A 21457-nucleotide genomic window follows, 5' to 3' on the forward strand; every position below is an offset into this window, starting at 1 on the left:
GACATCATGGATCTTCGAACCATCAGGCAGCTTCAAACGATACGCCACAGCTCCCACACGTTCCACCACTCTAAAAGGACCAAAGTATTTAGCTGCCAGCTTATGATGTGTACGACGAACCACAGACATCTGTCGATAAGGTTGCAGCTTCAAATAAACCCAATCTCCCACGGAAAAAATCACCTCTCTACGCTTCTTATCTGCATTACGTTTCACAATTTCCTGTGCTCGTTGTAAGTTGTGTTGAATCCGAGACAGGATCAAGTCTCTCTCCCTCAGTTGCACTTCTAATTCCCAACTCTCCGTGGAACCCGGTTCAAAACGAAGTATCTGAGGAGGATCACGACCATATACCACCTTGAAAGGAGACGTCTTCATCGCTGAATGAAACGACGTGTTATAAGAGAATTCCGCCCAAGCTAAGTAACGTTGCCACGTACGAGGATGACTAGAAGCAAAACACCTCAAATAAGTCTCCAAACACCGATTCAAAACCTCTGTTTGACCATCGGTTTGAGAGTGATAAGCCGTGCTAAACTTCAATTTAGTACCAGAGAGACGAAACAAATCCCTCCAAACTTCTCCCAAGAATGTTCTATCTCTATCAGAAACAATTGATCTCGGATAACCATGGAGACGAACTATCTCTTCAACGAACTTGTTAGCAACATCCAACGCCTTGAAAGGATGTTTAAGCCCCAGGAAATGAGCTGCTTTACTCAACCGATCCACCACGACCAAAATAACATTCACACCACCCGATGTTGGTAATCCCTCAATGAAGTCCAAAGATATATCCTCCCAAACCGCAGTAGGAATAGGCAGGGGTTGAAGCATACCAGCTGGAGATAATGTCGAATACTTGTGAGTTTGAAAAATGGAACAAGCCGCAACATATTTCTGGACATCCTTCTGCATACCATCCCACTGAAAAGTCTCCTGCACTCTCTTAAGAGTCTTCAACACACCCGCATGACCACCAATACTGCTATCATGATACTCATGAAGAATGACAGGAATCAAACTTGAAGTTTTTGGAATCATCAAACGCCTTTTGTACCATAAACGACCATCCACCACATGAAAATGAGTGCCTAACAGCGTACCAGAACGAAATTGAGACAACGTATTTTGGATCGTTGGATCCGTATCAATTTCCTGATAGAGGTCCTGAAGTTGAATCACCGAGGGAACTGTCATAGCTAACAACAAGGCTGAAACAGAGTGAGGAATACGAGACAAACCATCTGCAGCCTTGTTCTCCACACCTGGTTTGTAGACAGTATCCAAATCAAAGCCTAAAAGTTTTGTCAACCATTTTTGATACTCCAAGTTCACCTCTTTTTGCTCAAGCAAAAACTTCAAACTCCGTTGATCAGTGTGCACTTCACATTTATTCCCCATGAGATAATGTTTCCACTTAAGTACTGCCATAACAACCGCCATTAACTCCCGCTCATAAGCTGGCTTGAGCTGCTCCCGAGCTGTCAAACCATGGCTAAAGTACGCCAAAGACGTTTGTCTTGAAGTAATACCGCTCCAACACCAGTTCCAGAGGCATCCGTCTCCAACACAAACTTCTTATCAAAATCAGGCAAACCAAGAACCGGTGCAGAAACCATTGCTTGTTTCAACGCCTCAAATGCGAGTTGAGCCTGTTTTGACCACACAAACTGGTCCTTCTTCAACAATTCAGTCAATGGCTTCGCAATAGTGCCATAACCTCTAACAAACTTTCGATAATAACCAGTCAACCCTAAGAACCCTCACAACTGTTTAATATTACCCGGAGTTGGCCACTGCATCATGGACTCTGTTTTAGCCGCATCAGTCGCCACGCCATCCGCGGAAATGATGTGGCCAAGATATTCAACCTGAGCTTCCCCGAAGGAACATTTCTTCGCGTTAGCAAACAACTGATCATCCTTTAACACCTGCAAGACCACCGTTAGATGCTCAACATGTAACTGCATGCTGGTACTATACACCAATATATCATCAAAGAACACCAAAACAAACTTCCGCAGCAAGGGCTTAAACACTTTATTCATCAGAGCCTGGAACGTAGCAGGCGCATTGGTGAGGCCAAAAGGCATCACAAGAAACTCGTAATGACCCTCCAATGTTTGAAATGCAGTCTTCTTAATGTCCTCTTCACACATTCGAATTTGATGGTAGCCAGAATGAAGATCAATTTTTGAAAATATCACCGCTCCATGAAGCTCATCAAGAAGCTGATCAATAACAGGAATAGGATACTTATCCGGTACTGTAGCCCGATTCAAAGCTCTGTAATCAACACAGAACCTCCAAGAAGAATCCTTCTTTTTAACCAATAAGACCGGACTTGAAAACGGACTACTACTCGGACGGATGATGCCCGCAACTAGCATATCATCTACCATTTCTCCATAATTTCCTTGGTAGCATGGGGATAACGGTAAGGGCGAACCGTAATAGATTGAACCCCTTGTTTAAGAACAATGGCATGTTCTTGACCTCTCAACGGAGGTAACCCTGTTGGTAAAGCAAACACCGGAGCAAACTTCTCCAATACTTGGGTAATCACCACTGGTATATTAGTCTCCGTTGAAGAAAACTGTACCGGCGGCAATGCCTTCAGCTCTCGCTCCAACGATCTTTGAGAGGTTGGCACAGCAAAGGATTTCAGTAATAAGGGAGGAGCATGTAGAGACGTGTCACCAACAAACTTCACAGTCTTCCCATTGTATTCACAAACCCATTCTTGCTTCTTCCAGTCTACCATACACGGTCCCAACATCTCCAACCATTGAATTCCCAAAATGATATCTACACCCCCTAGCTCCAATGCCACAAAATCAGTCAGAAACGTAGTTCCTAATATTTGAAAGTGAACCTGTCTGCACGTGCCAGTTCCATGAACAGAAGCACCATTTCCCAACAACACCTCCAAGTTGTCATCTCTCGAGATTTTCAGACGCAGCTTAGTAGCCACTGTTGGCGTAATAAAATTGTGAGATGCTCCGGAATCAATCATGATCACCACTCTAGATTTACCAATCCAACCAACCAACTTAATAGTTTTAGGAGAGTGACGACCAATGAAAGAATTAAGAGACAAACAACACAGAGCCGGATCCTGGCCCAACTGCACAACTTCTCCACCTACTAACTCCTCATCCAACACTTCCAACTCGAATCCCTCCACTACAGTCAGAATTTGTAATTCCTTAAGAGGACACACATGTCCACGACTATACTTCCCTTTACATTTAAAACAAATTCCCTTACTTCTCATAGCATCAAGTTCTTCTGCAGTGTGCCGCTGTCGAGGTTGTATAGTAGGCTGCTGATTATTTGGCAGTGCCACAGCTTGACCAGCACCACCACCACCATTCTGTAACAGCAACGGACGTGGTTGCGTGTAAGTCACCACCGGTTTAGAGGTAAACGGTTTATGTGTGACAACTGATTTGGTTGTTTTGTCACTTAACAGTTGACAGAACAAACTAGTCTCCATCCTTAACACCGCAGCTTTTTGATTATCTAACCCTACTGGTTCCTTCATCTTCATAACTTCCTTCATCTCTGGCTTCAATCCATTATAAAAGATCTGTTCCAAGTGAGAATCATCCAAACCAAGAACTTGTGCTGATAGATCTTCAAACTCCATAACATACGCAGACACAGTTCCTGTTTGTTTGATCGCAAACAAGCGATTCCCCGGAGTTTCCTCCCTAGCAACTCCAAAACGCAAGAACAACCGCCGTCGAAACTCTTCCCACGAACGAAACTCACGACGCGTCATCTCCCAATTAAACCATTTCAATACGTCTCCTTCTAAGCTCAGAGCAACCAGATCTAGTTTATCCAAATCCGAATATCGACCCACACGGAAGAACCGTTCTACTTTAGATAACCACTCATAAGCATTCGAACCATCAAACACAGGCATCTCAATCTTACGAAGCAAACTCGAACGATCTCTAAGGGTAATGGATCCTGAATCTCGCGAACATAAGAATCTGAGGAATACGGTACCTGAGGAGCTTGATGAGACGATTCAGCTTGTATCGGCCGTTTCCCAAGCTGATTCGAGAGTTGCGATAAGGTCTGTTTCATCTCCAAAAGCGTCGATTCCATCGAGTCAAATTTCTCTCGATGTTCTGAGATTGTGTGTACCACTCGCGTATAGCCACCGCATAAGAACTTAAGAGCTGCTCGATCGGGATTCTCCTGATACTCCGAACTAGTAAACATCTCCGATTCATCATATTCATCCATCGTCGCCGCGTTGAAGCTTCAATCGCAGTTACCCCGCGCCAATGATAAGATTTGAAATACTCTCTCCAACAAATACGATACTCAATTAAGATAGATCTATGAACTACAAAGGTTGTAATCCACAAATCGGAAACCGTAAACGTTAACCCAAGAGTATGAGAGAACGGATTACAAACAGATCAACATTGATCTCTTCCAGCACATCGCTAGGCTAAAATCAACTCACAAATGACATAAGAGAGAAATGAGAACAGACTCTCATATTTATTCGAATTCAAAAGCGTAACTGCAAACACTCCTTTTCACTCCAAGTCTTCCGTTTGACCATTCTCCGCTTCCACGTCATCACTCGCAACGGCTAAATCTTGCTGTGCTGGCTCCTTCCTCTGTTTCTTCCTGAAATACGACTGATGAATCGTATCAGAGACATCCCCAAAGAATGCAGAAGCAATGACTGAAGTTACATCTGGTTCTATTGTAGGGTAAGAAGCTTTGAGGCAGAGACAAGTAGAAGGTTTATAGTGATTACTGTGAGCTTCATTGGTTACCTCTAAAGTGTGTTTTCAGAGAAGAATGGCCAGGAGAGTAGAAATATCTGCTGCGGTTATCGTGAAGTTAATTTTCGGTTGCTAGGGACTGTTTTCTGTAGAAGATGATAACTGATAATCTTTATTCACAATAGAGAACACATATTTATACATGGTGTTTGATAGGATCGTATCTCAAGGATACCTGGAGATAACGACTAGTACAAATGATAACAACAACAGAGAGATAAAGTCTAGCAATGCTAAAAACTAGCGATAAGGTTTATCTACTCAATTACACCCCCTCAAGATGGACGCCGGCGACAGAGTCTAATCTTGTCGGAGAGTTCTAGAAACCTGGATCGAGGCAAAGGTTTTGTAAGAGCATCGGCCAGCTGGTCAGCGGAGCAAATGTGAGCAACTCGGAGAGTCTTGCCTTGAACCTGTTCACGAACAAAATGATAGTCCAAGGCGAGATGCTTCATGCGTGAGTGAAACACTGGATTTGCGGAGAGATAAGTTGCGCCCACATTGTCACAGTAGAGTATGGGTACATCAGTGGACTTCAGACCGAGCTCAGTCATGAGAGAGGTAAGCCACTTGACCTCAGAAGCAGCTGCAGTGAGAGCCCGATACTCTGCCTCCGTGGAAGACCGTGCGACACCAGTTTGCTTCTTGGAGGACCAGGAGATCGGTTGACGTCCCAAATATGCAATGTAGGCGCCTGTGGAGGTGTAGTCATCACGATTCCCAGCCCAGTCGGCATCAGAGTAGGCACGAAGATTGAATGGAGACTGAGCAGAGAAGAAAATTCCCACATTTGCTGTCCCTGCAAGATAACGCAGCACGCGTTTCACAGCCTCCCAATGTAGCGTGCGTGGTTGATGCATATACTGGGATAACCGGTTCACAGCAAAAGCAATATCAGGACGAGTTAGACCAAGATACTGAAGACTGCCTACTGTGGCACGGTAAGTAGTAGGGTTCGGAAGAAGGTCACCAGAGGTGAGAGCAAGAGAAGCCGAAGCAGAGTCAGAGGGATTAGTGTTTGTGGAAATAGATTGTGTTTGAGCTAATAAACGAGAGAAAGGAAAGACTGATTCAACAAATGTTATGTTACGTGACGGGAGATGTAGAGACGAGAAGTGTCGACATCAAGACAGAGGTAGGCGCTTTGAGTGAGAGAGTACCCCATAAATACGCACGGCTTGGATCGCGGAGTGAACTTGTTTGGACCATATGGCCTTATCCACGGATAGCAAAGACATCCAAATGTGCGAAGCTTTGTGTAGTTTGGCATTTCGTTGAACAGAAGCTGATACGGAGTGTTGTCTGCCAAGTTCGGAGTAGTGAGACGGTTTATTAAATATACCGCCGCTGCAAATGAGTATGTCCAGTAGGATTGCGGAATTTGAGCATGAGTGAGGAGGGAGAGACCCGTTACAACGATGTGGCGGTGTTTTCTTTCGGCCATACCATTGTGTTCGGGTGTGTGCGGAGGGCTGGTGAGATGTGAGATACCGTGGGTTGCAAGAAACTGACGTAAGGCAAGGTACTCTCCACCATTGTCCGAGAATAAGGAGATGATTTTGGTGTTGAACCTGTTTTCGACAAGGGATTTGAAAATTGGAAAAAATTGTGGGGACTTGGGACTTTGTTTTGAGAGGATAAAGCCATGTATAGCGAGTGAAATGATCAACAAATATGACATAATATTTGTAACCATCAACCGACATGACTGGAGATGTCCAGACATCAGAAAATAGAATCTGTAATGGGCGAGTAGAGGTAAGAGTTGAATTAGAGAACGGAAGCTTATGAGTTTTATTGATGGAACATGAGTTGCAAAATGAAAAAGAAGATACAGGGGAAGAACTAGGTAAAGAAAATTTTGAAATCATGGTACGAAGTGTTTGAATGTTGGGATGTCCTAAGCGAGAATGCCAGTCTGAGGGAGAAGACTTTATTGCAGAGAAAGCTGAAACAAAAGGCTTGGAAGAGGAAAGTGGCCACTCATACACTCCATCATTGGCCTTGCCGTTGAGAAGTGTTGTCCCCGTGTGAAGGTCCTTCACCTGAAAATCATAGGGACAAAGTTGAACCATAACGTTATTTGCTCTGCATAACTTGTTAACCGAAATGAGATTCTTCCTCATTGCAGGAACACATAAAACATTCTTCAATTGAATAGGTTTGAGATGTGAGGGAAAAGAAACAGAACCGGTATGAGTAATGGGCAAGCCTGCACCATTACCAACCATCACGGTGTCGTTGCCAGTGTATGGTGTTTGGAGAGAGAGGTTGCTGAGGTCACTGGCAATGTGATGAGACGCAGCACTATCAAGAAGCCAAGGAGTGAGATCCGGTTGGGAGCCACTTGTGGTGTGATGAGCTTGAGGACGCCATTGGGGAGCATGGAGAGGGAGGTGAGGTGCAGAGGAAGGAGCAGACCCTCAGAAAGAGTTGAACTGCGGAGACGGGTAAGAGAACTGTGGTGAGGATTGATGATACGGTGAGGACTGATGATACTGTGAGGGCTGTTGATATTGGGGACATCGTTTGGCACCATGACCCTGAACACCACAGAGTTGACACCGGCCAAGGTAAGGACGCGAGGGACGAAAACCACCACGAGAGGATTGAGAACCACCACGGTACGATTGACGAGAGAGATGAGTTGTGTTTGCAGTTGTAGGAACAGAGATGTTGTCGCCTGCAGTTTTCAGGGCATTCTCTCGCACAATGAGTTTTTCATGGAGTTCTTCCAGAGAGATAGGTGTGTCGCGTCCTTGAACCAGTTCCACAACAGCTCTATAGTCTTCATTCAGGCCGCTAGTGATGTAGTCAAGAACATCTTCATGTGGCAAAGGTTCACCAAGCAGTGCAAGTTGATCAGTTTTCTCGATGATACCTCGCATATACTCATTCACTGACTTGTTCCCTTTGACACTGTCCTTGAGCTGGTCTCGGATCTGACGGATGCGGCATAGGTGTTGGAAAGGATTTCCCAGATGTTACGAGTAGTTGTGGCCCGAGCAACAATGGCTTGTACAGGGAGAGAGAGAGATCCAAGCACGGCACTAAACAGAAGCTTGTCTTGACGCTTCCAGGCAGCAAAGTTGGGATTGAGCTGATCTGCACCTGTAGCAGTGGTGATTCGTTCGGATGGTGTGTTGTCTTCAGCGGAGATAAAACAGTGAAGCTCATGTGCTTCAAGTAAGGAGCGGATCTGAAGGCGCCAGGTGAGAAAGTTGTTAGGCGTGAGTTTAGTGATATTGCTCATATTGAGAGAAATCAATGTTTTGTGAGGTTCAGCAGTGTTAAAAACAGGAGCTGATTCAGAGGAGGTAGAGGAGGCGTCGGAGGACATGACAAAGAGGAGAAAGGAGAGAAGAGAAAGTAATAAAAGAGAAGAACAGAGGATTGGTTTGAGAAGAGAAAAAAAGTTAGATTTGGATCAGTTGCTCTGATACCATGTAGAAGATGATAACTGATAATCTTTATTCACAATAGAGAACACATATTTATACATGGTGTTTGATAGGATCGTATCTCAAAGATACCTGGAGATAACGACTAGTACAAATGATAACAACAACAGAGAGATAAAGTCTAGCAACGCTAAAAACTAGCGATAAGGTTTATCTACTCTAATATTTTCTTGGCTGGAGTTTGTTACTATAGTGTGAAATTTCAATCAAAATAGAGCTTGGCGCTACAATGTGAACTTGAAATTTTGTGGAGATGATCTCAAAGGGCGCTTTCAGTTGTTCTTGGAATTAGAGGCAAGAAAGAGATGAGATATTATTTTTCTGATTTAAAAAGTTGCGAGTGTTGTAAGCTTAAACGAAATCAGTGTGTGATGAGGCTGCAAAGAAGAGAAGATGGGTTTTTGGTTCGACTAAGCTGTGGATCAAAACATAGCCTGAAGAGCAAGTCTAAAGTCTTAGAGCATTCAAAAGCCTTTGTCTTCTGTTTGATCCTGTTATCGATATTGAAAAAAAAGGATGAAGCAAACAATTGATTTTGTGGGCCATGTTGTTGAGATTCCATTTGTTTGAGCATTTTGTGATCAATAAAAATTGGTGGGGACGTTGGTCAAGTTATTACAAGTCTCGTTGAAATTGTCAAAGATGATGGGAAGGAATTAATGACGAGACATGAGAGAATTGGAGGTTGGTCGAGTTAACAAAAGGAAAAAAATAGGCATTAGATTTGAGAAAGGAAAGTTTGATTTCATCATGGGATATATGCGTTGAATATTGTATCGACGATCATCAAGATTGATTGAGGTGGAGCAACTTGTCATTAATTATACTATCTGGTTTAATGATGTTTATGTCATGTCACCTCATGAGGGAGAGTGTTAACTCAAAGAGATACTTCGTGCTTGATTGAAACGATGCAGAGAGAAATCCATAAACAGAGTATACTAGTCAAGTGAAACGGGTTGATACTTTGTATTTGATTTCCTTTGGTTACAGATGTCGGTTTTTAAGTCTGAAAGGTGTTCTGAAAACTTGAGAGCCAGATCGTTCAAACGATATAAAGATCGTCTTCTGATTCCTTGTGGTTTAGTGGGAAATTGCTCTCAAAGTTGGATTGCTTGCAGGTTATATCGTTCCGGATCTGTTCTGGGAAAGTGGCCGTAACTTTCAAACCGTGAATGCAAATCGTGATCTGTTTTTTCCTGTGTCTTCATAAGACTGTTGATGATATACCCACAAATTTTCTGGTTTGGTTTGCTTCTCCACTGTGCTCTGCATCAAACGTGATGAAAATGGCAGAATTTTAGTTGTCTTAAGACAAGAAGTTGTGGAGAAATATATTGGCTAGATTGGAGAGCATAATTTCAGAAGAGAAGATAATCTTGTCTGTCTTGTAAACAGCTATGTGTGATTTACAAAGTTCATAAAGAGGATTGTGTGGTTGAACTGTTGAAGAGATTAAAAGAGATTACAGAGGAAATATAGAGCTGTTGAGAAAAAAAAAAAGAAACCTTCACGAGATGATCTGCATCATCAAGGTTGAAGTATTTGATCTTTGTTTTGGATGAAAAGAAGAAGAGGTTCTTCTCAGTGATTATCATAAGTTTAGTTATAAGCTTTCAAAGGAAATTTGCAAGGAGATATCAAGCTTATTTGAAAAGAAAAATCGTGTGAAGACATTATCTTATATGAGAAGCTGATTGGATCATTCTAAGATGTGTCCACTGCAGTCACAAAGACTAGAAAGACTAAGGTAAAGTCTCTATCGGTTATGTTTTTTTGGAATGATCCTGATGCTTGTGGGTATTAAAGATGGTTAAGAAGTTAAATCTTGCTTAACTTAAGCAAAAGAATGAAGGCATGAAGATAGTGTTTGTTGGTTGGTTTGTTATTTATTCAAGCCTCTTCAGTCTGTGTCGCGCACAGTTTTTTCTGAAGTTTTCAGGTGTTAACTGTTTTTGGTGAAGACATCAAAAGGGGGATCAATCACCGAAATAAGATGAGTTTTTGCAGAGATATAAGAGAATGTGTTTAGAATGGGGAAGTGGAAGTCGAGCATGTACGCGGGAATGAGTAAAAGGCGGATATCTTGACTAAAGTGCTCGTAAGAAACAACTATAAAGAAATGAGGGATTTCATTGGCATGAGAGATTTGAAAGAAAAGGAGTTCAAGCTTAAGAGGGAGAATGTTGGCATAAGCTTGAAGATAGCTTGAGTGCAAGCTATACTAATCCTACCAGTTATGGAATTAGGATTAGTTATATTTAGGAGTTATCTAAATATGTTAGTTTATCGGTTTAGAATAGGAAAATTCCTATTGGTGTAGAATTGGAAAGTTGTCAATTCTAGGGTTGACCAATTGTTATAAATACCAAGAGGGCGTGTCATGAAGACTTGTGCGCCTTAGAGTATTCTCGAGAGATGCACACAAGGTGTGTGGCGTCGCCCCACTAGTGTTCGATATCATATACAATCATGATTGTAATTGAAAATTTGTTCTAGTGGATTGGTTCTGGACTTGGTCCCGGAGACGTAGGAAATCCGAACCCCGTTAACAAACTCTTTGTGTTGTTTACTTTATGCGTTTTTTAGATATAATTTACACATATATTTATATTAATATCTATTTTATCCCAATGTGTACGAATTCTAGAATCTGCAACACCAGAATACTTGCCAAGTTTATCATTAAGATAAAGAATTTGAGCCGGATTGGTGTACTTAAGCCGATATCCGTTGAAATCTTCTGGATCCTGTATGTTAATCTCAGAATATTCATCAGTAGTACTGATATACTCATTAATAACCTTAGTCTTTGAATCAGCAAGAGAATACCCGTTACCACCACCATCACGCGCCATGTATACTTGTCCACGCTTCCTAGAACCATTATGAGCTTGTTTTAGATAAGGAGGCATATTATATACTGTACTATATAGAAGTATTTCAAAATATTTTGGTGTGAGAAATAATGAAGGACACCTTCTTCTTAAATAGATTTCTCATTGTGATCTCCACGGCTAAGATCATTCGACACTCATTCAAATCCAACAGATAAAATCTAGGGACATCTGCTGAACATGGAGGTAGTATTATCTAAGACGCATTTACAGCTAACATTTAAGTATTTCATTACAATAGAATGCTTACATTATAAAATGATATAATACACAATTAATTCAATAATCTACCTAAATGTTCAACACATCTAATCTTCATTTCATTTTAGTACAAATTCAAAAAGAAAGAAAAAAAACAGAAATTATCCGATTACAATCGATTACTTTTAACGATTACAACAAACACATTCCAACTGACTGTCCGATCCCTTACTAGTATCCAAAATATTTAACTCAGTCGTTATCTTTACGGAGCATTAAGCATGATACACTCCATATGTTATTTGCACTCTTTAAACAACCGTTTTAACCCTTGTTTTCCTCTTAAAACCATCTCTTGACTTTATTTTTTTATATTAAGAATGACCAAAATAAGAACGATCACTTGACTCTGATTATATTTGCTTACAAATAATTGGGTTATCACTTATCAATCACAGGCCATCTATAGTCGTTTCACCATTTAATATATATTTGCAATAATGTACAATATTTCCTTAAACAGTATTGGCTAATAGTTATGGTTTTGAATTGATCGATACCCATTTTTTTGGACAAACATAATAAAGCCAGAAAATATCGTTGATATTGTAAAGCGTTGACCAGAAATGGCATGTGCTTGATGATGTAACCAAATAAGTCAATTTAAAGTTTACATCCTTTAATTACAAAGAAGAATTTAGTATTGTCAAAAAAAAAAAAAAAAAAAAAGAAGAATTTAGTAAAAAAGATTGATATTTTCATGTCCATGCGATATGGTTTTAGATATTGTTTTTGGAAATTGGATAGTCTTTGAAAAATAAAATGAGTATAGCGCTATTTGGGAATCTAATTGGGTAGTCTTTAAAAAATATACAATAAAATTGTCGCTGATATTACACTAGAGGCATCTCTGATTTTATACGACCAATGAGTGATTAACCAGCAACCGAAACGTGATATATAGATGCCACAGGAACGTGGCGTTGATCATCGCACAATAATAAAGTTCGTGTAACAACTAAAAGAAGACATGGCCTACATAAAACAATTTTGATTTTTGAATAAAACTTTGTGTAAAGGCTCGTATTAGTATTTATAAACTGGGTCATTCTTAAATACTAGTTTTTTTTTTCATTGACGGAGTAATAAAAATAATTTGTAAACATTCTAATTCTAATTTAAAATACTTTCCAAGTTTGGTCATTCTTAATAAAAGTAATTTGTGAGCTGGATCTTTCTGTATGATATTTTTGTAAGTTGGATCATTTTTAACAAACATAATTTATATGTTGACTCTAATAGCGGGTAAGACAATGCCGTCTTGCTTAGAAGTCATGTTGGGCACGAGGTAGATACTAGATTGCACCAATTTACAATATCATTGACAATTTTTTTTTTTTTTAACATACAAAAAGATAACCTCCACCAGTTGCTCCCAATTTTTTGCTTATGTGTGGGAAAAGTGGAGGCTGGAGAGTGGCGTTGGCGAATGTGTTTCCATCTACGATTCTTGAAAAACAATACTCCTTCTGTCTCATAAATATTGATGTTTTGGAATATATTTCTGTCCCACAAAGATTGATGTTTTGTAAACTTCAAGAAGTAATCATTGAAAATATTTAAAATTTTAAATTGTTATTGGTTTAAAATTAAATAATATCTCTTTAGTCAAAGAAAAAAATATATTTAAACTCAGTAATCATTGTTTTCTTAAAATGTGTAAAAGGTTATAAACATCAATTTTTAGAGACAGAGGGAGTAGAAATTAGTGCTAGTGTATGTATGGCTGCATACTCTTACCATATTAGAGCTAGAGTAAGAGCATTGTCTGCCTAGCCATAGGGATTAATTAATTGCCCAATCCAACTTGATATGTTGTCGGAGTTTGGTGCACTATCCCCGCTAGTAAATTGGTTCACGAACCAGATTGGAAAGATTCGAGTCACTCGGGTACTGCTGCATACTTGATATGCTCAAATTAACCCTAGAGCTACTCTCTCTAATTAAGAGGTCAATGCAGTACTTAGGGATCAAATTCCACAAAGATTCAAGACTACACAATTAATTATAGAGTTTTTCAATTATGCTAAACAAATTAAATTGAATTAAAATAAACAATGCAAAATATTAAATAAAAGCTGTTGTAAATTCAGAAGATCAAAAAGCTAGGCCTAGGGAATTTTTCAGGAAATTATGAAATATTAAATCAATCAATTAATTAGGATTCAATCAATTAAGAACAGATCTAGAACTCTAAACACTTTTGTAAATTAAATCAGTTCTCACTGCAAATAATATCTAAATTTAAAACCAGAAAATCCAAATCTCTTTGTAAAATTCTAGGTTAAAAATCAGCAATAAAATTAGGTTTAGATTGTTCACAAAATTATTAAATCAAATCTCTTTGCAAGAAATAATTTTGCTTATCAAAAGGTTTTATCAGGAAAACAATTATATTCTCATATCAATTTATTTTCCTAAAGTATTAATTCTAGATGGCCAATCAAGGATTAATATGAAGAACAACCTAAGATGAAGATCTAGATAGATAATGAATCCTAAATAATCAGATCTAATAATTTATAAAATCCCTGTGAAAAACTCTAAACCTAACAAGCAAACTACTCAGACATAATCAATGGAGAACAAGACATGATTCTGAATAATAAGCAATAGAGATTAAAAGAATAAGAAGGAGTTCAAGAAATTCTTCTCTCAAAGCAGTTCAGATCTCTCTCCCAAAAGCTCTCAAAATCTCTCAGGGTTGCAGGAAAAAGAAAACTTGATAGAATAAAACTTAAGGGTTTGCAAAAACCTAAAAAACTATATATATATGTCCTAAAACACGTCAGGGACTCATGTTGCAAATATGAAAAACTTTAGGGCAGAATTGTAAAACTTCCAATTTTGTGATTCTTCATCGTCTGAAGAGGGTGTCGATCGATGCTCCAAAGCTGGTGTCGATCGATGCCCATGCTTTGATCCGAGATTTATGCTCCAAAACGATCCAAATTGCTCCACTTTGCTCCTTTCATACTAAAATCCTGTAGAACCTGTAAAGACTCAAAAACATCCTAGAAAACAAATCAAAAGACTCTAAAAGACTCCTTATATCATGGTTAAAAACCACAAAAACCATGATATATCAACTCCCCCAGACTTAGCCTTTGCTTGCCCTCAAGCAAAACAAAAACTTAGACCTGTGAAAGAGGTTTGAAAACTGGGAACTCACTCAACTGCATAATGATTCTTATTTGCACTCTTCATTTACCTGACTCAAGAACTTACTACTTATACTTAACCATGATTAGCATCAACATTCCTTACTCAAATTCCACAATCCCTTGGAATCTATGAAATCTCCATTGTCATCTCATTATATAAATTTAAGCAAGTACAAGTGAGTTCTTACCTTGGGTGTATTGATCAGTGGCATATGGACTCTCTTCAGGCCAAGACATTCTTCTTACATCTCCTTTCCTCTCCCTTTTCTCACTTCCATTATTTTTTCTTCTTTTTTTTTTTAATCAAAGGTGTAAGCGAATACCGGGGTCATCGGTAATTTACCTACCCATCGCTTCCAAGCTTTGTGTGATCATTTGACTCAAGAGTAGAATAATGAGGTCACAGGCAATTTACCTACCTCTCTAAACTGATCAAAATCATCTCATCTTTTATTCTCTCTTTTTCTGATTTTTTTTTAAAGCACTGAAGGGAAGAGAGAGGGGAGACATACTTGAAAAATTGCACTGTCTTGTATGGCCCGAAGAAGAAGTCTAGTCCACTGATTTCCAACCCCAAAGTAAGAGATTAAGTCCGGTTAAAATCCTGATAAAGGTTGAGACAACGTTAGATCAATCAGATATCCATTGAATAAGGGATTTCAGGATTGTTGATAAGGCTCATAGTCTTTCTAAGCTTCAGTTCTAAGATCAAGCATAAACAAATAATCATTAGAGTGTTAGCCAAATAAGATAAATCATTAGTCAAGATCATAATTCCCAAAGATAAAAAGAAAAATTTTGAAAAATTTGACTCAAACTTTATGATTTTGACTGACACAACTGAAACTCAAAAACAGAAAACATAGTTAGTAACTAATCTCCTCCAGACTTAAACAACACTGTCCCCAGTGTTATCAAGCAAGAGGAAAGCAGAAATAAAATAAAATAAATAAAAATCAAAAGCAAAAGAAAAAGAAAAACCTACCAATGGGGTGCCACCCACTAAGCGCTTGTTTTCAGTCATTAGCTTGACTGTGTTGGAGCTCAGGCATCTGGACGAGCAGAACATGGCATTGAAGTCCTCTTCATCCAAGGTGGTGTATAAGCTTTAGCTGCATGAGGCTTGCCAAGGATATGAGGAACAGGATCAGTGTGGGATTTAGGGATGGGATTGCTTCTCTTATACCCTGCAAAGTCATCAACAGAAGAAACAAGCGCTCTACGATAATCTCGTGGCTTGGTTAACTGTAAAACAGTTTTTGTAGCTTTGAAGGTCTTATTGATGATAGGAGGAAGTTTAGGAGAAGAAAATGCATACCTTGGCCTTACCTAGAGGGTTCTGGAGTGTGGATTGATGACTCTTCTGTTTGGGAACAGGTTTCTGACTTAGAGCATCAGTCTTGGACAAGTTCAGTTGCGGTCGTGGAGGGGTGTCGATCGATACCCTCTTGGTGGCATCGATCGACACTGAGCCTGATGCTCGTGTTGCAGAAACTTTTTCAACAGAAAAAGTCTGTCCATCAATAGTAGAAACCCTCCTCAGCTTATCCATCTCAAATTTCATACTCAATCCATCCACATTCAGTGCTATGTGTCCCTTCTGCACATCAATGATGGCACCAGTTGTAGCCAAGAAAGATCTTCCTAAGATGAGAGAAAGTCAGTGGGAATCATGAAGTTTCCAACCTTAACTGGAATGTCCTCTAAAACACCTTCAGGAATTCTTCGGGAGCGATCAGCCAAGATAAGAGAAATCTAAGTTGTCTTGAATTCTGTCATCCCAAGTCTCACAGCAACAGAATGTGGCATCAAGTTGATGCTGGAGCCAAGATCACAAAGTGAGTGAGAAAACCTTCCTGCTGAGATTGAGCAATCAAGGACAAAGCTTCCAGGATCTGGTAACTTCTCTGCAGTCCTACATTGAATGATTGCACTCACTTCCTTAGAGACAACCACCTCCTGTTTCTTCTCCTTCTTCCTCTGTGAAGGCTGGTTTAACAGAATTGCACTGACATCCTTAGTAAGCAGTGCTCCTTCTTCAGGGCTCAAACCATTGGATACCATTCTCTTTACATAGCGTTTTAGTGGTGGTGAAAGCTTCACTGCATCAATCAATGGCATCTCAATCATCACCTTGTCCATCATTGCCTTGCATCTAGCTTCCTCCATCTCCTGCTTAGACTTTCTTGGCTTGGGAAAAGGAACCTTAGGCTTGTAGACCCTCTCAACTGTTGGAACCTGAGATTTTGTAGCTTCTGGGTTCGTCTGAGATGAGTGTCGATCGACACCCAGGTGGTGTCGATCGATGCCATCATCTGAAACCGAGAGATTGGCCGATTTTTCTCCTTGTTCTGCAGAAAAAATTTCACCATCATCTTCATCTCTCACTGCTATGGCATTGCAAGCATGTCTGGGGTTTGACTCAGTTCTTGCTGGAAGATAATTCTCTTGTCGTTTTACAGACCCAGCAGTCTGTGCAACTTGAACCTCCAGCTTCTTAACATGAACATTCAATGCTTCTATCTTCCCATTCAGCTCAGTGTAGACATTGTCAATCTTTCCATTGAATGTCACTGTCAATTGCTCATGTCCTTGCAAAAGCTGCTCAAGCATGGCTTCCATTCTACTCTCTGAAGAATTCTTAGGAGGTGGAGACTGATAAGATGAATTCCCATAGGTCCTTGTATAGCCATTGTTCTGTTGTTGCTGTTCATATTCAGGCTTGGAAATGTAGCCTGAAGAGTTCCCACTGTAAGGCCTATTGCCTTGCTGATTTCCAAACCGCTGTCCCTGATTCCCATACACATAGTTCACATCCTCCTCTTGGTGTCCTTGATCAGGTTCTGGCTCATATGTCTCAACCTCAGCAGCAAAATGAACAGATTTCTTACCCATAAGGAGATTATGCACTGAATCCAGCTTAGCATTAACAGAAGCTAACTGGTTTGAATCAAATCCTCCATGCAATCTCTTCCTTTCAGCATCTGCTCCCTTAGTGCTATTGCTAGAAGCCAAATTCTCAATCAAAACTTCAGCATCTTCTGGAAATCTTGTCTTGAAGTTCCCATGACTTGCAGTATCCAAAGCTAACTGATACTTCCAGTCACACCCTCTGAAGAAGATACGCAACAGTTGTACCCTTGAAAAACCATGGTGTGGACAGTCCCTCTGATAAGCTTTGAATCTCACCCAAGCTGCCTTGAAAGCTTCATCTGGTCTTTGCTTGAAAGTGGATAGCTTGACTCTCAACTCATCTGACATTGCATCATCATAGAAATGGTTTAGGAAAGCCACTTTGACTTGTTGCCAAGATGTCAAAGATCCAGCTGGCAACTGCTTCAACCACTGAGATGCCTCTCCTGCAAGTGAGTATGGGAAGAGCTTGCAGAATATGAAGTCTTCAGTCACTCCATTAGCCTTGATACTGGTCACAAGATCCTCAAAATGCTCAATATGGTTCAGAGGCTTCTCATTGGGTAAAGCAGAGAAAGGTCTCTGCCCAACTAGTTGAAAGTACGCAAGTTTCAACTCAAAATCATTCCTCTGAAAAGGGGGAGGAACAATAGCAGACCGGTTCTCATACACAAGATCAGCCCGGTTGTAGTCAGCAATGGTCCTGATCAAGTCTCGGTTTTGCTCCTGTCGTCGAACTGGGTTCTGTACGTGGTTGGCAGTTCCACGCACGTCTGCAGGTGGGTGTCGATCGATGCCACCTGGTTGGTGTCGATCGACACCAAAATCCGGATCATCAACGACACCTGCTTGCTGGTTCACGACAGCCTGCTCGTTGACAACAGGTTCAGGAATCACATTTCCTTCTGCATCAAGCTTTTGGCCCTGCTCATTGCGCAAGTGGCCCTCTTGATCCCTCAAAACACCAGCCACATCACGCATCAGAATGATCGTATTAACCATCTTCAGAGATTTAGCTGCTTTTCTATTCTCACGCTCAAGTTTTCCCAACTCTTGGTTTGACAAATTCACAGTAGGACCAGATTTGTTGCTCCTTGTGTGAGGTCTAGGAGGCATGCACCTGAAACACCAAAGAGAAGAAAAACAAAAACGTGTAAGTAGAAAATAAAAAGAAAATTTTAGACAAAATTTAAAACTCAAATCTAATGGTAGATCAGAGAGTCCCCGGCAACGGCGCCAAAATTTGATATGCTCAAATTAACCCTAGAGCTACTCTCTCAAATTAAGAGATCAATGCAGTACTTAGGGATCGAATTCCACAAGGACTCAAGACTACACAATTAATTATAGAGTTTTTCAATTATGCTAAACAAATTAAATTGAATTAAAATAAACAATGCAAAATATTAAATAAAAGCTGTTGTAAATTCAGAAGATCAAAAAGCTAGGCCTAGGGAATTTCTCAGGAAATTATGAAATCTTAAATCAATCAATTAATTAGGATTCAATCAATTAAGAACAGATCTAGAACTCTAAACACTTTTGTAAATTAAATCAGTTCTCACTGCAAATAATATCTAAATTTAAAACCAGAAAATCCAAATCTCTTTGTAAAATTCTAGGTTAAAAATCAGCAATAAAATTAGGTTTAGATTGTTCACAAAATTATTAAATCAAATCTCTTTGCAAGAAATAATTTTGCTCATCAAAAGGTTTTATGAGGAAAACAATTATATTCTCATATCAATTTATTTTCCTAAAGTATTAATTCTAGATGGCCAATCAAGGATTAATAGGAAGAACAATCTAAGATGAAGATCTAGATAGATAATGAATCCTAAATAATCAGATCTAATAATTCATAAATCTCTGTGAAAAACCCTAAACCTAACAAGCAAACTACTCAGACATAATCAATGAAGAACAAGACATGATTCTGAATAATAAGCAATAGAGATTAAAAGAATAAGAAGGAATTCAAGAAATTCTTCTCTCAAAGTAGTTCAGATCTCTCTCCCAAAAGCTCTCAAAATCTCTCAGGGTTGCAGGAAAAAGAAAACTTGATAGAATAAAACTTAAGGGTTTGCAAAAACCTAAAAAAACTATATATATATATATATGTCCTAAAACACGTCAGGGACTCATGTTGCAAATATGGAAAACTTTGGGACAGAATTGTAAAACTTCCAATTTTGTGATTCTTCATCGTCTGAAGAGGGTGTCGATCGATGCTCCAAAGCTGGTGTCGATCGATGCCTATGCTTTGATCCGAGATTTATGCTCCAAAACGATCCAAATTGCTCTACTTTGCTCCTTTCATGCTAAAATCCTGTAGAACCTGTAAAGACTCAAAAACATTCTAGAAAACAAATCAAAAGACTCTAAAAGACTCCTTATATCATGGTTAAAAACCACAAAAACCATGATATATCAATACTCTTACCATATTAAACCAGTGAAAGACGGTTTTTTCCAAGACAAAGAGCTAGTAGGGTTAATCTTAATTCGATCTTATTTATTTATGAGACGTGTAAAAGATAAAATTAGCATGAACGAAATTTAAACTAGAAACAAAAAAGGATTAAAGCGTAGCCTGTAGAAGTAAAGATATGAGTCACATGTATTGAATCCTGTCCTGATAAGGGATTTGTATAAATTGGTTAGGATGAGTTTAAAATCAGTAGAAATTGATGTTAACTAAAACTAGAGTGAAAAACCCGATATTAGATACTGTTCATAAAGAAGTTTCCGATTGTTTTGTTCTATATGTTTATGTACATAGATGAATAGATGCGTTGAACATGTAAACATATGTAGGTAGGTATATTATCAAATTATTGATGTACTATTATAATGATACACTTAATATTACTTCCACGTTCTATTGTTCCAAGATACAGTATATCATCCGTTGGATTAGAAGGAGTGTCAAAAAATCTGAGCCCCTACGATCAAAATGAGAAATCTATTTTAAGAAGAAGGTTTCCTTTCTTTCTCACAACAAATATTTCTTCTATTATAATTAAAAAAAAAAAAAAATCTTCTATTTAGTATATATGGCTCCTTTTCTACGAAGAGTTCTTAATGATACAGAAGACATATGGGCCTTAAACATTAATGGTAAGCGTTTTCTTTTTAATAAGTTTGGGTATAGGTCTGTTAATGAACATATTGACACTGATATCTATGCTGAATTTGATACAAAGTCTGAAAACGTTGATGGATATATGCTCAAGTACAACAATCAAGAAATATGGAGGTCGTGGCAAGTATAATAAAGTTGAGGATAAGGCAATTCTCACACGGAAGAGTGAAGAGTATGTCAGTATAGACATAAATCCAGATAATATGAAGATATGGTGCACTTCTAATAATTTAGGGATCTATCAACCAGATGGGTCTACAAAATATTATAAGTCTGTTATTGCAAAACACAACGAAGATGAATATGGAGGTCTTACAATCACAGGAATTGAGAATGATGATGAAGACGAAGCAGGACAATCCAAAAACTAGCTTAAAAAGTCATTCGTCTAAAGAGTCTCGCTTTTTTTTTTTTCGTCTCTTTTCTGTTTTTGCAAATAACAAAGTGGATTTATGTTCTTATATTTAAGGACAAACCCACATTTACTTCTTCTTTTTTGTTTTTTTTTCTGGGTTTTGTGCTTTCCAAGTTTGCAGGAGTTGAGACTCCATTATCAATATAAATAAAAAATAAAAGCAGATTATGTTTGCTTATTAAAGAATTGTTCTTGTTTCCTTACTACTAGTAAAGTAAAGAATTAATTGGTAAAGTAGACACTTTTTCAACAGATAATTTAAAAAATAGACACTTTTAAAAACAAATTTGAGAAGTAGACACTTTTCTCTTTCCTCTCTAATGGATATAAGGGAGGGATTTAGAAAGTGACATTTTTAATCTTTTGTTTCTTTTTTAT

The 21457-nt window shown here is 39.0% G+C and overlaps 1 long non-coding RNA gene across 1 annotated transcript; it reads left to right on the plus strand.

The window, feature by feature from the left end:
• Nucleotides 1-20451: 20451 nt before the first annotated feature.
• Nucleotides 20452-21265, plus strand: LOC147924207 (uncharacterized). The gene is made up of 2 exons (XR_015587753.1): nucleotides 20452-20639; nucleotides 20726-21265. It is a non-coding gene; the product is annotated as an uncharacterized LOC147924207 (long non-coding RNA).
• Nucleotides 21266-21457: the final 192 nt, after the last annotated feature.

Source organism: Camelina sativa, chromosome 17, assembly GCF_030686135.1.
Source record: "Camelina sativa cultivar CO46 ecotype springtype chromosome 17, ASM3068613v1".
In the NCBI taxonomy this organism is placed as follows: Eukaryota; Viridiplantae; Streptophyta; class Magnoliopsida; order Brassicales; family Brassicaceae; genus Camelina; species Camelina sativa.